This window comes from Hipposideros armiger, unplaced genomic scaffold, assembly GCF_001890085.2.
Source record: "Hipposideros armiger isolate ML-2016 unplaced genomic scaffold, ASM189008v1 scaffold_157, whole genome shotgun sequence".
NCBI lineage: Eukaryota > Metazoa > Chordata > Mammalia > Chiroptera > Hipposideridae > Hipposideros > Hipposideros armiger.
In genome coordinates this window covers 126,214-139,799 of record NW_017731507.1, presented here as the reverse complement: position 1 = coordinate 139,799, position 13,586 = coordinate 126,214, and the positions used below count along the sequence as shown (strand labels likewise).

Genomic DNA, 13,586 nt, shown 5'->3' with positions numbered 1-13,586 from the left:
TCAAAGAACAAAATGCTGGTAATGCTGGCTAACATGGGATGCTGCCATAAACACCCATGTACACATCTTTAGACATATATTTTTATTTTTCTTGTGCAAAATAGCTAGGAATGGAATTGCTGGATTGTATGGTGAGTGCACATTTAACATGAGAAGGAAATGGCAAACTATTATCCAAAGCAATGTATGAGAGTTCTAACTACCACATTTTCACCAACACTTTGTATTGTGGTTTAAAAAAAAAATGTTTCTAAAGTTTTCCATCTAATGGGTGTGTAGTCGTTTCTCACCGTGGCTTTAATTTGCATTTCATGGAAGATTGACAAAGTTAAACGCCTGCCATTTGGTCTTCATTTAGGTATAAAGTGACTTTTTTAATACTTTTCCATTTTTAGGGGGTTTTCTTTTTATTGTAGAATTGTAAAAGTTATTTATGCATTCAAGTCCTTTGTCAAATATGTTTATTGTGAATAATTTCTTAGTCTGGGACTTGCCAGTTAATCTCCCTAATGATGTCGTCTGACAAGGCTGAAGATTTTAATTTTGATGGAGTCTCATTTATCCCCGGTTGGTTTATGTTTACTACATTCTGCACCCCATCTAAAAAGTGTGTGCCCACTCCCACGTTGCAACAATATTGTCCTAAGTTTTCTTCCAAAAGCTTTATAAGTTTATATTTTATGCATACATAACAGAGGCTGAGTCCTAATGGCTAGAAGTTAAAAAAAAAAAAAACAATGGTCCGTGTATTAGCTGGGTACCCTTGTGAAAGTTATTTAATAGTCCGAGAGAGGGACGATTCATCTGTATAATTGAGATAAAAATATTATCCATACCTGCTGTGAAGAGTTTGGGGAAAATTAACAATTATACAGAATGTACAAGTTTGGGGAACTTAGTCTATAAATGGATGATACTATGATTAGCAGTGCCAACCACCAAAATGCAAGGTCTGACAATTAAGTTCACGAACTCATCCTAGAAAAAGCTTTGAGACACTGATATACCAAAGTTAGGAAACCTTAGCAATCTCTTTGTACAGTACTGCCAATATAAGCGCACGGTGGTAAGTTCCACTTGTCAAACCTCATATGTTATTGACTAATTACATCATGCATACCATGTCTCCACTGTGGCCACTTCTGTTGTCTTTTCTCTGTTTACTATATATGTGCCACATCCTTTACAGTTTTATTCTCAATTATCCAACTAAAGAGTGTGAGGCAAAGAGCTTCTGGGCTACAAACATATTGTTATGTGCACCACAAGGCCATAGGGAAGCCAGCAGTCATTTCTCGAGTAACTCTTGCATATAACCCCCATAGTGGGCGATCAACCTTCATGCCTTCTTTTAATGTGCTCTAGAAGAAAATGCACAACACTACTGGACATTATTTACTTCAAAATAATAGAATAACAGACGATTGTAAATGATTTAGAATGACGATGTTACTATTGGGTGATTGGAAAAGTCATGATGCATTTTTGCAACTAAAAACAACAAAAAAAATACTACGTAATGACTTTTCCGATAGCCCAATATTACTTAAAAAGAAAAGAAAGTGATTCTGTCTCTGGGAAGTGAGGAGTGAGACCAGGCTGAGGTCCTCTCCCTACTCCAGGGTTTATGCTAATATTTTTTTTAATCTTTCCTATTTTCCAAACCTTCGAAAAAGGCTGGAACTTCTGCAACTACAATCATTTCATTTTCAAGGCAAATGTCACCTATTCTATACAAATTTTCAAATTGTATCAGATCTTATCAAGAAACTAGAATTCACCCCCAAATATCTTACCGTGACTTTGAGTTTCTTATTCTGCCTTTTTACATATTTATTTGTGTAATGATCAGAATTAGCTTTCCAGATATATTTGTCATGGGGAAATGGAAGCTTAAAATTTCCCCAAATCCAGTTCTCCACTGTTTTAAGTAGCTCTTTCAGGTACTCTAGCTTATTGAATGGGTGACAATTAAAGAGTTTCTAAATTGAGTAAACAAAGGTGAGTGACTTTTTGTTTCCAAAGGATCTTTCACCTATTCATTGAAAATAGAAAAGGAAAACCCTAGTTTAGATCAGCACCTGGAGACTGAGTCTCTTCTGACAACAGTCAATCCATTTAATTAATAGAAAAAGGTCAAAGCTGCAGTCAGAATGCTCTCGGTCTATTCTGTACTCACCCCTTAATACACTGTATCTTTGCTATCAGCTCAATAAAACTGAGGCTTCCTTTGATCACACTTCCGTGGGAATGTGTCTTAAGTAACCGTAACTCTAGTTTCTTGGCCAGCTCCCTAATTACTGCGACTGACTTTAGCCTTCTAGTTCCTCTTTTTATGTTCCACTCCATTAGGAAAGCAGATCATATTTTCTGAACTGATGAAATTAAACTCACCCGTATTTTCCCAGTCATCATCATTTTTACAAAGTGCTCATCGAATCAATTTTTGGCAAGAGAACAACCATACTACACTAGATAATGCCATTAAGATGAAATAGGCATGCTGTTGAATTAGAGATCCTTAAATTAGGTGGACTGAAATTTAGTTTGGCTTTTATTGTCCTCATTCTTCTAACCCTTAAATACATGTTTTGCAAGGTTGGTCATTTAACTCGCATCAATATTTCTCCCAGTGGAGAAAGGAAATAGCACTTTCCAGGCTTCCGCAAACAGATGTGTTACATGGAAACTGAATTGGTAAGTTTACTGTCAGATTGTCAAAGGATACAATGACAACCCTCTACCTAGTTTAGTGTACAGAATTGCAACTGCAATCGTTTAAGTGGTAGCGATCTACCTCAATGATATATATTGGATAGGGACATCACTCAAGACATGCCCAAGATAACTTCAGCCATTCCAACCCCCAATTTCTCCTAATAAACATGGATTAAGTTACAGTGTTTTCGTATAGAAATGCAAGCGACTTAGTATCTCTGTATAAAGAGTTTATACCTCAGTAAGAAAGACAGGGTTATATACAAATAAACTAGAGTACCAGATGAAATTTCATAAGCTCTGACGAGCAAGGGCTGGGAATAGTGTGCTTGGACAGCACAGACCTGCATTATCTATAAGTGGGTCACCCATCAGTTGGAGATGGTTCAAGAAACGAACCCAGGTAAACCTATAAAAATGATAACCATCCTAGGAAATGGGACCCAGGCTTCGTGGCCAAATTCCGGGTGTCTGACGCAGGGGAGGCTGGATGCGTGGTTTGCGTAGCGTTTATCTACAGGATGCACTTGGAGAGCTAAGATGGGTGATCTGAGAAACACTGTACGTAGGAGCAACCCAGTACGGAAGCCAGACCAAGTGTCCAATGAGTTACCATTGTAAGGGAGTTAGGAAGAGAGGGCTTGCCTTGCATGAGGGAGGAAGAAAGGGATTTAGAAAATCCACCAGTGAAAACAGAATGATCAAAGCCATCACACAATGTTATGTTGTGGACCTGTGCTCTGTTGAGGGAGAGTGTGCAGCATCGTGAAGCATGTAAAGTGAGGGAACCAGGATGGTCCACAAGGGTCAAGATTTCCGCGACGAAGCGATTTGAACCTGAGGTTCCAACGTTAGAAAGGATGTGAGAAGTCAACGCCCCCACCTTCCCACCCCCACCCCCACCCCCTGCTCTAAGGATCACAGCCACACTGATTGAAGAACAGGAGGTTGGAAAATCCTGTGGGGCAGGGGTCAGAGATGAAACCAGGAAGCAGGGAGGAGTCAGGTCACGTGGGTCTGATAGGCAGAGCCAACATTTTATTACTTAATCCAGGAAGCTATTAGAGTTGGTTAAACTGAGGATGTGCACGATGCAACCTATGTTTCACTGTTATTATTCTGGCCAAGGTGCAAAGAATGAACTGAAAAACCTCAAGAGAATTTGGCAATAGGACAGGTAGGAGACTGGAATTATATATATAATTCCTCATGATATACGCGTATATATAGATATAATAGACTGAGCCCAATACACCCAGATGTCCAGATACACTCTTCTTCCCACAAGTGCCTCCACTGGAATTCTTCTGCTTCAGCTCATAGTTTTACTCCATGTTTCCTTTGTTCTCTCATTATTTGGGGTCCAGAAACAAACCTGTCCCTGGTCACCCACTTGCGACATCACTAAACTCTGCTGTCCATCTGTGGTGATTGGCATGGGGCCTGGTTAAACCGGAAAAACCCATGGGAACCAGAACTTTTACCAGCAACCTCATTTAGAGGACCAGCATTACTTGGAACTGTCTGCCTCTATTTGTCATTCAAAATATCGTATCTCTTGAAAATTACACTTGCCTGAATCCAACAGAGGTTTCACATATCCCCGTATCCCCGTCCTGGGGACTTGGAGACTCTCAGCCTTTACAAACTACTATTACAATTCTCAAATTATACTAATATTTACAACAACCCTCTGTTGGATTAAGACACATGCTATTTCTTTCCTTTAAAGTTGAGAAAATGGAGTCCAACAAATGAATGGACCAGCTCAAAGTAACACATCTAGTCAGAACAGCAGGAAATTGGACAAGAATTTGGATGTACTCCTCCATTTAAAATCAAGTGCTGATTTCTGCACATATTTCTGCCAAATTCTTATATAAATACTTCTATAATCATGGTAGGATTAGCAATGTGAGTATGGGGGCAGGAGAGGGGGGAAGTAGTGTTCAAGTCAGAGTTTATCCAGTTCCAAATATAAAGACACTTAATACGAAAATACATGCTTTTTGCTTTAGTTGCCATATCGCTAAGAATAGTGTCCATATTTTTTTTCTAAATATGAGTATTGTTGAGTCTGCATCGAATGCATAGTTTTCACAAAGTGCTGTGAAAAATCAAACAGCGCCGACATCCAACCTAAGATGAAGAATGCTTCTACACAATACCCATTTCTGATCAATGCTGAAACACCCGTCTTAGTGTTTCTCCCCCTGACTTTGGGAATCTTCTCCTCTGTCAGCTATTTCAGTGGCTGTTCTGGAAATTCAGATCTATGTGTCAATTCTATTGACCCGGTGTTCTAGTTCCCAGACTCTAGTGCTTAATGGAAATATGAGAAGCCAAGCACTAAAAAGCACAGTATTGCTTCCCAGGACCCATTCTGCCGCTCAGACGAACATCGGGACATGGGTCGATTATATTTTATGGTGTCAGCCGAGTACAGTCATTACAAGGAGACCTGCCCGAGTGACAGCTTTACGGTTTATACAGGGAAGATGCGAGGCACACTGTCTTAGTAACAGTCAGCATAGACCAGAGACATCAAAGCTGGATCTCAGCCCTGGGTTAGCTGGGTTCTGGTTCACCGTCTGGTCTGCATCCATCACCAAATTTCTAACATTGATTTTTCTGTCATCTCAGCAGTCATCATGCTCCTTTAGCTTTTGGACTGAAGATGAGCTAGTCCGTCATCGTGTCCCTTTCAAATGTCACTTCATACGCATTTGATGTCAGGGTCAGCGTGGTGTATTTGCAAGAACGATAATTGTGGAACGAGAAAAAAGAGCTTCAGATCTGACCTTGCCACGAAGCCTGCCCCCCCAGTGGTCACTGCCTGTCTGAGCCTCATACTTTTTTCCTGTGTCAAATAAGTAAAAGGATAACTACCCTCCCTACGTTACCACATGTATTGTGCAAATCAAAATGAATTCTGTGCCAACCATTTAAAAGCCATAAGGTGCTTTAGAGCAAAGAGCAGCTAATTAGGAACAGAATGTGGCTTCTAGGATTTGCTTTGTAATAATTTGGGATGCGCCCTTGACCAAATCCCTCAGGGTTTTTTTTTGCTCGTCTATAAAAAGAGAAGGAAACATTTAAATCCCCAGAGTGGCTTTCAGCTCCAATAGTCTAACGTGCTAGTATATACATTATAACATTTTTGTTAATGTAAATTCGGCATTATCTATTAACACTCCCACCATTTTCCTCTAAATGGATACAATTATTTCACACCTTTCATGCACATACGTTTTATCAATTTTCCTCAAGTATATTTTTCCATGAGGAATAACTCTTTATAAGCACCACTGAGTTTTTCTCCCTCAAAATCTATTCAGTCCTCTTCTATCGTTTCCTTCCTTTTGTATTCATAACGCTTCCAAACTAAATACCATTGGCACATTTAATTTACTAGGCATCTACTTCATTCTTGGTGATAAGCCACACAAAAGGAGGTAGAGTACATGAGATTTCGAAGTGAGAGTAAATAGCATGTTAATGAAATGCTCACATTATGCCAAATTGGAAGCTATAGCAAGCCACAGAGAGAATAGGGCCATAAAACAAATGGACGCTGAGGGGTTAGAAACCCAGAAAGATAACAGAAAATTTGGATTTGGTTAAAATAAATTCAGTAAGACACGGATGTCCTAAGAATACTTACTGAAGGGGAATATAGGGTGAAAGGGTAGAGTGGAAAAATAACCTGGAAATATGTTAGCTAATTCCACGGGTCTGGTGGGAAAACCGAAACACATCACTCTGTTTCTCTCCTCGCGTGCAGGAAATCCACGTACTGGTTCCCTGAGCTGTGTCCTCCCATGCTCACCTCTTACCGAGCACTATGGCTACTCGAGGTTCTGGGAATAAGAGTAAAATGGGACACGGCCATCCCTTTCCTAACAGCTCACAGTCTCAAGGTGCTCGTGAACCGGGCCGTCAGCTGTACCAGGTGAGAAGGTCAGAAGAGAGACACCTGTAACATAGAGCTGAAACGTGGGCAAAGGAGTGAACGGTTGCTATGAATGGCATGATGTGAATACATCCTTCTGGAAACATAAGGGAATGGCCGCCAGGCCGACACATGACAGAGGAAGGCGGAAGGCATTTCAGATGGCGCGAACACCCGAAGCCATGAGGAACAACAGGGACCAGCCAATCCTCGCCCGTCCTCAGCCCGTCCCACTACGCCCCCCCCCCTGTAGCTCTAATGTAATCTGAGCCCCCCTAAAGTAGGCCACAATCCCCGAGTCTCCTCTATGGTGCATGGGCCAGTCTTGCTCTGAGACCCTCCCCATCTGCACCTGTCTAGAAGGCTGCCCGTTTTACTCAAGGTACGGTCTCAACACAAATTCTATAGGAAAGGTCTGTCTGTCCCTCTCCACCGTCACGGCTACACGTCAGGCTGCGTTAAGGGCCCCTCCTTTCCGCTTCCATCATATCGGACACTTGCTGCTTTGTGCTGAAATGCCTCTTGCACGCTATGGGGAAAGAATCATTTCCTTTTCAGCATTTCCTACCGGTTCTTGAGGTTTTGAGCAGGAATTTGGAATGTATTCCCCATGCATGTCGCCTCACGCATAACTCAACTGATGTTTGTTTAATAGATGAGTAGACAAATAGGCCTGCTCTTCCGAGCAGAAACTAGAGGTAAGTAGGAGGGACGCTGGGCAGAAACACGGGGCGCTGCCTACACATCCATCCGGCAGATGCGAGCGGACGAGGGTGTATGTGAGCCAGGTGACACTGAGGTCCAGGTCCCCTGTCCAGTAACCACGTGACTTTATTCATTTTCCCACACCGATCAACCATGCAATGCGAGGAGCCCCTCAGCGTTTAAAAACTAAACGGGGTGCTGCATTCTCCAATGTCCAACACGATGCCTGACGTGTTACAAGCGGCCTATACATTTAATGTCCTTCCCCCCTTTAGTCTTGATTCCAAAAAGGCCAGGCTTCTGAGGCGCCGTTTTCAGGTGACTGAGCAAAGGCTTGTGTGTAGCAGCCACGTGGGGACAGTCTCCAAGGTAAGAAAGCAAAGCAAGATGGGGAGGTGGACTACTGTGATCAGTGGGCAGGGCGAGAAAGCTGCTATCGGGGGACTGGAACGAGTCAGTGTTGTTGGCCTTTTCTGTGACAGTATGTTTTCATTCACGCTCAGCATTTCTTTTGAAAATGCTGATATGCCTTCGCTTTTGAAAGTAGCCATGAGAGAAGGCTCCTTTATTGCAATTCATGATCACAGGTTATCGCGTTTCTGCTCCGCTGGACTCATGGATGAACGCAGTGGAATCCGAGTGCTCCCAAAAGAAAGGCTTTGGGGGGTCAAAATCCAGGTCACTCCGTCAGTCTTCTCCACCTGTAGGGAGAGTCACTTTCCAGAACATACTATGGAGGGTTGGAGTTGGAGTCCATTTTCATTTAATTACCCGTAGGATAAGAAAAGAGCATCATATGCTTCCTCTTGTAGTGTCAAGTAAATTCAACTTTGAAATTAAAAAAAAAAAAAGATAAAAAGTTCAAGCACTTTATAGAATTATTCTAATAGATTCAGAATCTTCGCTTAGAAAGTATGTGATGAAAAGAATAGAAACAATATATTCAATGGCTTCCTTCATGTTATTATGACTGTTTTATTAGAAAAGACATTAGCTATTCATCTATGAGTGATAGATGCCAAATAAACTGAATTAGGGTTATTATTAAGACTTCATTGAGTCAAGCAATTTCAATCACTCATTTATGTTCTCTTTAAACTTAGTATGCTAATTAAACTAAAAGAATGTTAATATTGGAAAACTCATTGGCTTTAGAGACCCAGCTCCAGCCCCTCCTCTTCCAGGAAGCCTTCCTTGCCTACTTTAGCCTCTCCGGACTGGGTCCGTACCTCTGCTATATACTCTCAGCCCCTACCGAGGGGGCTTAACACCCACTAGGAAGCCACTACAAGTACTGCCTCATGAGACATTCATAATAATGATAGTGGAGTTCTGTTTCCACCCATGAGAGAGTAAGATGGTCTGGAATTACAATCTTGTAAAAGACAACCAGAAAATAGGAAGAGAAAAATATAAGAAACAAATATTTTCAAGTAATGGACAACATGCCACACAGGACTGTGATCCCTGAGAAAAGAAACATGAGCGAGAAAACCCATCCATCACCCAAGCTTTCTGGCCCAGGAAGTAATCCATTTGGCACAGAAAGAAAAACTGAAATAAACTCCAGCCATCTCAGGAGACAGGGATGACCGTGTAGAGGCCGGGAGAGCTAAAACCTGGGGATTCTGCAAAGAAACCCCTTCAGTCTTTGGCTGGAAAACACCAATGTGAGCATATGTAGACAGAGACCCCCACAAAACTGAAGAAGAACAATTCCCAAGGAGCAAGAATAGAGAGCTTCCTTATGTAATTTGCATGGCACACAGAGATCTGTAAGGACAATCCCCACTGTTTACACGAGACTGGAAGTTATTGGAATTCCTTCCAGCCGGAGTAGAGAGATTGTGTCGAACATAAGAGTCTTTCAACAGAGACTCCACAGTGACCTATGAGTGTGTCTCAAATAGTTCTAGAGTAAAGGCAAAGCTTGACCTGCCCTGACACAGCTTAAAAGCAAAACTCAAAAGGAACCAATGAATCCGCAAGTGACTCAACTTCCTGTCAGTAAAAGTCCAACACTATTTAAAGGAATGCAACAAAATGCTTTACAATACAAAATATGCAATGCCTACATCCAATGAAAAGTTACTAGTCAATAAAAGAATTAAGAAAACGTAACCCAGCATGCAGAGATGATGGGATTTGCAGAAAATGGCTATTATAAATATGTCCCACATGCTCAAGTGTATAGTGGAGAACATGAATATGACAAGAAAATGGAAGTTATTTAAAAAATACCCAACTGTCATTCTAAAGATGAAAAATAATATTTAAACGCCAATGACTACTATTATCATTTATCATTTGCCATTTTCCACGGAGTCATCCAGAATGATGTTAAGAAGCTGGGCTCTGGAATCAGATGTCTGAGTTTGGGGGCGGAACCCACCATGCAGTGACTGCGTGACCTTGACCATAAAACTTAGCATCTATGTTTTCAAAACTCTCATATGTAAATTAGAAACAAAATGATATTTAGTCCATAGGTTGTTTTGGCGTGTAAGAAAACACGTGTAAAATGTTTAAAAATATGGCCGCAGAGTTAGTAAGCACCAGTGTTGGGACTGGAATTACAGGAGAGGAAGTGAGGTGTAGAGGGCATGTCACTCTCCCAGGGGACAGAGCTGTCAGAGGCAGAGGGCAGCCTTGCCGCTGACCCCACACTCCATGCCGTCGCTTCACGCTATGCTTCCACCTCTCTCTGGTCTTGGGTCCTTGGTCTTTGCCTTGCCAGATCCTCCCAAGACTGTCTTTCCGTCCAGCCTCTTCACTTTGAGAGTTTATTTTCAACATTTAATGAAAGATTTTATTCAAACTTCACTTCCAGGATTTCTACCTTTGGCTGCAGGGTTTGCATTGTTATAGGAACTATGGGAAGTGAGGCCCTGCTCTGCCCTTGACATTTGCCCTTGACATTTGACAAGATCAGCTCCGATCTCAGCGACTCAGACCAGGAGAAATTGGCAGGGAAGCAACTGTGACTGTGAGAGTCTTGTCTCAGAATATCTACAATACTAGGGTAGACTCGATTCTGTAATTGAAATAGAATAAGGAAAGTGTTAAGAGTCCTCAGAGACACTTTCGTTTTTGCAAGTTCAAAGACGACAAGAACAGTCTGGCTCATGGTTGTAACCCCTGTGGAGACCATGGGACAACCAGCCATCTTCCACGTGCCAGCCCACGCCGGGCAGAGTGGGTGCTGAGTGGATCCTCCTCTTCCCTAAGAAAGGAACCGCTGTGTGGTAGCTGACAGGCAGGGTGGCCTGTGTGAAGCAGGCTTGTGCGAACAGTAAGCAGGTCGAGTCCTCTGAGCGATCTTTGGGCCCTGTCTTATTGACACCATCTGGACACATTGTCGCATCACTGTTTAGTTCAGATGCAGGGAGTCTGCAACTGGGCTTTGGGTCAGAAGAGTTGAATTAACTATCGTAAGGCTCAGAAGTATTAATTTGGGAAAACTGACACTTTAATGGTCTGTATTTTTGGCACACACACACCCATTGATTTTTACATCCTAAAAGTTCTAATCCAACCCCATTGTCTGAATTTCTAAACTCTTTGCTTGAACTGTGAAAAATGGACAGAACTACAGCTTGCCTTCTATAAACACCCCTGAATAATGGGTTGTGCTGCGATACTGTCTCGCGTGCCCAGTTTCCTAAATGTGTGTCCTTGTCCATATAGATGGTGGTTCCTCTTGCCTTGTCCCCATTCTCCCCCAGGCCACCATCTGTCACAAGGAATGGGCAAGTGTTCTCTAATTTACAGAACCTACTAAGTATAGCAAAACTCAGGATCTTCCTTTAAATTAATAATCTTCTGAGTCTACAAATAAAAAGAAAATTTCAGGTAAGAATTGCATCATCCCATGCTATGTCATTTCTCTGCGTTAAGTCCTCCAATGAGTTCCTGTTGAGGTTAGAATTTAACAGCACCTCTTGTGACCCGCAAGCTTTGCCCGATGAAACTCTTCTCTGTCCTGTCTTCTATTTTCGGTTCATACCATTTCTTCCTGCTCATCTACAACACAGCTTTACTGTACCCTTTTTCAGTCCTTCAGGAATGCCACTTTCTTGCTTGCTTCCAAGCAGTTACATCTCTGTCTGAGATTCTCATCTCACGCTCTTCCCATGACAGACACCTCATCTTTCAGACATCAGGTTCAACGTCAGATGGGCTCCCCTGACAACAGGATGTCGAGAAGACCCTCCTCTGTGCCCCTTACTCTCTATCACTGCAATTGTTACAGTTCACACCTGTTTTGAGTGTGTTTCTTTTCTTGTTAATTTCCTATACTCTATACTAAGTGGGGGCTTTATGATAAGGGGAAATATAGCAATAGTTTTTGCCTGTGCTCAGATAACATCCAGACCTGAAAAGGGGGTCAGGCACGGGCTTTGGAGACCCGCAGAGCTAGGCCTTCACCCTCATTCTCTTACTGACAAGCCGAGAGACTTCATCTTCCTCGTATGGAAACAGAGATAGTCACAGCTTACAGGGTTAGAGGAGCAGCTGATATTGTTATTAATTCTGTTCCCCCCTCTTCTTGTAGAGGGAAATAGAATCTGATGTATTTTGTACAATGAACTGGGATAAGAGTTCTAAAATGTCACTAATTATATTAACATCATAGACTTTGAGTAGGCAAATGTCATGTGTGTGGCTTCGCAAACAACAGAAACATCAGCTCGCAGAGAATAATACGGTCCTGGGCACGTCCACCTACAGTATCGCCTCATCTCAATCCATGTTGGGTGATTTAGAAAAATATTGACCAATGTATTGTTTTGATTCTCAAGTGAGATGCTGTTCATGTGACTGCCTTCCAAATTGAAAAGAATTCATCAAAAGCAACGTTGCCATTGTTTTTACATATAATAAGGGGGGGGGTGAGTCCGATTCCATAAGACTCAAGACACCCCAAACTAGCTTTTTTTCACATTGTTCAATGTTCCTTTAGGACACTAGAAATCAGATCCATGTTTCTGTCCATTTGTAACTTCGGCACACCAGGTCCATCTTTACCGCGAGACGCTGTGTTCCTTGGGAGAAAACTCTCCACTCTGGGGAATGACTTTATTGGATTTAGTGGCTGAACAGCTCACCCAGACAGTACATGGTAAAAACAGGTGCTGGAATGGAGATGATTACAGTTCAAATTAATGATGTGAGAAGGAAATAGGAAGGCTGCATATTAAGTACTTTCCCACGAAGGTTCTGGAGACAAAGCTGCACGTGGTGAAGCTAATGAGCACCCAATGCCAAGCTTGCTAATGGTTACCCTCTTAAACACCACGTCCTAATCAAACCTTAGACCCCAAACACGCTCCCACAGAAAAAACACATTTTTCATGTGCAGATTCCACGATACAGTTAGGTTTAGAACACAGCAAAAAGATTCAGAAACCGAGATAAGAATAGATTTGTCAAGGACAGCGCTAAGGGCTTCTTAGAAAGGGAATCATTGTTTCTATAATTTCATTCACAATGGAGCTCTCGGCAACACAGGGCGCATGACAGGGTTCTGTTTGTTTTCAGAGAATATTGAAAAGCTCCCCTTCGTTTTCAAGGTACCTAAAATCTTCAAATTCAGGATTGCTTCATGGGTAGGGTCACTAGATAAAATACAGGAAGTCCAGTTATATATGAATTTGACATACACATAGATCTGTTTAGTAACATATGGCCTATATACTGCATAAGAGATACTTACAGCAAAATACTATTTATCGTTTATTTGGAGATAAAAGTTAACTGGGCAACCTATATGCTTATTTGCTAAAAGTGGTATCCTGGTTCATGGGTGCCGTGGTGAGAATGAACTTTTACTGTGAAATTAAACAGCCATGCAACATAATTTAATTATTGTTAGATATTAACATTTTAAAAAGCGTGCCTATTTAAAATAAGTTGAAACCTTTCTGTATCCTCTGACTCTAATAATGTGACCTGGAGCAATATTAAGTGTCAGGGAGGACTTCCTGAAAGAGGTGGCAAGTAAACTGAAACCCGAGGCCTAAGTAACAGCACCTTTTACCCAGAGGGAGCAACACATATGAAAGGCTAAAGGTCATAGAACCATACAACACAAAGAGAGAAACGTTAAGGTAAACAAGTAGACTTCAGTTAATAATAGTGTATCAATATTGGTTCACGAATTGCAACATACCGCACTAAGAGAAAATGTGAAAATGTTAATAATAGAGAA

General features: G+C 41.7%; 1 long non-coding RNA gene across 4 annotated transcripts in view; it reads left to right on the top strand.

Moving 5' to 3' along the window:
* LOC109387412 (uncharacterized) overlaps positions 1-13,586 on the top strand; it is a 179,252-nt gene that overhangs the window by 160,525 nt on the left and 5,141 nt on the right. For all 4 annotated transcript variants that reach the window (XR_002124985.1, XR_002124987.1, XR_002124986.1 and 1 more), the window contains one exon: positions 6,503-6,670. This is a non-coding gene — a long non-coding RNA (uncharacterized LOC109387412). The remainder of the gene's footprint in view (positions 1-6,502; positions 6,671-13,586) is intronic.